General features: G+C 60.2%; 1 protein-coding gene across 4 annotated transcripts in view; it reads left to right on the plus strand.

Moving 5' to 3' along the window:
* Window positions 1–2,016: 2,016 nt before the first annotated feature.
* Window positions 2,017–2,871, plus strand: part of SENP5 (SUMO1/sentrin specific peptidase 5) — a 55,345-nt gene continuing 54,490 nt past the window's right edge. The window contains exons 1-2 of one of the 4 annotated variants that reach the window (XM_006084729.3): window positions 2,017–2,219; window positions 2,440–2,498. The gene's annotated coding sequence lies outside the window, so the exon portion shown is untranslated. Of the gene's footprint in view, window positions 2,499–2,871 lie in introns of all 4 variants that reach the window. The other 3 variants (XM_023750513.1, XM_006084726.3, XM_006084727.3) reach the window with 3 other exon arrangements.

Consider the following 2,871-nt stretch of genomic DNA (forward strand, 5'->3'; position numbering starts at 1 on the left):
GGCACATACCCAGGTTAAAGGTTTGATCCCACATACGGGATGCAAACAAATGGATGCTTCTTTTCTCATATCGATGTTTCTCTCTCCGCCTCCCTTCCAATCTCTCTTAAAATTAATACAAAACATATCCTCGTGTGAGGGATTAAAAATGTTCAAGGGGTGCTCTTTCTTCTGGGGAGCAGGCCAGCGCCTGTCCATCCCGTTATCTTTGGCCCCTTCTTTTGCCTCTGTGCTTTGTTTCCCTGAGCCCATTTCTTCTAAGCTCACTTCTATGCTGCCTTTACAAATATAGATATACTAGAGGCCTGGTGCACAAAATTGTGCACTGGTGTGTGTGTGTGTGTGTGTGTGTGTGTGTGTGTGTGTCCTTCAGCCCGGCCTGCACCCCCTTGCCCCCTTGCAGTCCGGGACCCCTCGGGGGATGTCCTGCGGGGAGGGGGCCTGACATCCTTAGTGCTGCTGTGGACATGGGAGAGGATCCAGCCACCGCCACTCCGCTGGCCAGCAATGAGCTGGCTTCTGCTGAGCGGTGCTCCCCCTGTGGGAGTGCACTGACCACCAGGGCCAGCTCCTGCGTTGAGCGTCTGCCCCTGGTGGTTAGTGTGCATCACAGTGACAGGTCATCTGCCATTCGGCTGATTTGCATATTACCCTTTTATTATATAGGACTAGAGGCCCAGCGCAGGATTAAATCATGCCGGTTCCCCAGGCCTAGCTGCAATCAGGGCCGTGTCCGCTGCCCAGCATCACTCCTCCATCTCCATGGCCCCTGCCCTGTGAGCCTCCACGCTCACAGCCCCTGCCCCGCAAGGCTCCTCGGCCTCTGCTGCCCACCCCCCACCATGCTCTTCTGCCTCAGCCGCCCAGCAAAGCTCCACGCTCACAGGCCCGGACCCGCTCCTCCGCCTCAGCCACCCTGGGCAGCTCCACGCTGACCCACCCTGTGAGGCTCCTCAGCCTCCGCAGCCCCACCCCGCCAAGCCGGGTGAGCCCACAGCTCCCTCCTCTCCGCCTACATGCTGCAGGTGGCTGGGGGCCCACAGCTCCTGCTCCCTCAGCTCCCTAGCCTGGTGTTCGGTGGTCCGTCTGGTCATTTCGGATGTTACAGACCCTGGCTCTTTATATACAGAGATAGCCATGTATAGATATATATCTCTATGTAGATATGTAGATATTGACTTCAGACAGGGAGAGACGACACATCAATGAGAATCATTCATCGGCTGCCTCCTGCAGGCCCCTGCAGGGGATCAAGCGGGAAACCCAGGCTTGTGCCCTGACGGGATCAACCGTGACCTGGTTCATAGGCCAACACTCAACCACTGAGCCACAGCAACCGCCCGGCTACCTCTGACTTGCTGGATACATTTTCTCTTATAATTCGGGGGGAAAAATGTTCAGTGAATAGTGCTGCTACCTATCAGGCTGATGTCACAGCTATGAGTGACACGTTTACTGTCTCTCGTCTAAATCTGAAAAGAAACGAACAGAATGTACCTCGCTACTGCACAGACTTAGCACTTGTAGCTCAGTCACTATCTGGTGCGGGGGCGACTACAGTGCATGCGTCCGGCTCTGTCCGCCAGTGACATTGTTCTCAGGTGAGGAGAGGCCGCGCCATGGGAGAACCAGAAAAGCCTGGGAGCAGGAATGCCTTGAACTTAGCAAAAGGGATTGGCGGAGGGAGGGGCCATAGGGTAGTGGCGGTCGGCCCTAGCCCTTCTAAGGTAAACATTTCAGAGGGTGCTGAAGAGAAGTCTCAACCCCGCTTGGTAGAGCCGCTGCAATTTCGGGGTCTCAGTTTCCACAAGTCCCCCCGCACGCGGAAGGGGGCGCCGGCCTGGGCGTGCCGGGCCGTGGGAGCGCAAGTCCAGGCAGGCACCGCGCCGCGCAGCCGCCGAACGTCCTGGGGGCGGGGCGCGCACGCCGCCGGAAGCGCAGGGAGGCGGAGGCACGCCCCCAGCGCTGGCGTCACTGCCCCCACCGCACGCTGCGCAGGCGGCGCTGAGGCGGAAGGGCACGGAAGGAGGTGACGATGAAAGCGAGCGCCCGGCACCAGCCGCGGTTCCGAGGGAAAGCTCAGCGGCCGTGGGCGCCGGGAGCAGGCCGGACACCTCGCTGACGGGCCGTCCCTAGAGCTGGCGAGGGCGGGGCCGCAGAGCGAGCTGCCGCAGTGTCTGGGCCCGCGGCGGGCCAGGTGAGGACTGCGGGGGACGGAGGTAAGCGGGAGCCGGGGTGTCAATTCGGCCGAATGACAGCCCCCTGGCCCTTCCCGCACCCGTGCGCGCCAGCTCAGCGCCCCGGCCTGGAGGCCTCAAGCGCTGCCCTCCTCCCACGTCCGCCACGGAGGCAGCGGATCTCCTGGGGCCGCTGCTGTACCTTTCTCGGGGCGGGAGGGAGCTCGGCCCTAGGGACCGCTGCCCTCCTGTTTCTTTCCAGTTCGAGCTGTTCGACGCAGAAGCAGAAAAAACTAGCTCCCCCGGCAGCTCCTCATGAAGGTAGGGAAAGCGCTGAGAGAAAAAATTGCTGTTAGGGGGCCTCCAGCCCCTGCCGTCTTCAAAGTCAAGGGTTTTTATTTATTCGGACAGTTGTGCTTCTTTCCTGCCCTGGGTCCCCCCCCGCCCCCACACACACACTCCTGGGACCCTGTGCTAGTGGACGTGCACGGCACACTTGCATGGTAGGGCGGTGGGAACGTGATTTCCTGTTCTGCCTGTAAGGGCAGCAGCCACCCCAGTTCCGCTGTCTGGCCACGTTGCTGGGAGCGGAGGGATGCGGAAGAGGGTGTGAGAAGCCCCTGCCGTTTGGTCGCGGTTTTCTTCTCGTGCTAGACACTTGGACATTTTTCCTGCATGTGAAGTGGACCTTTCT

Source organism: Myotis lucifugus, unplaced genomic scaffold, assembly GCF_000147115.1.
Source record: "Myotis lucifugus unplaced genomic scaffold, Myoluc2.0 scaffold_14, whole genome shotgun sequence".
Taxonomy (NCBI): domain Eukaryota; kingdom Metazoa; phylum Chordata; class Mammalia; order Chiroptera; family Vespertilionidae; genus Myotis; species Myotis lucifugus.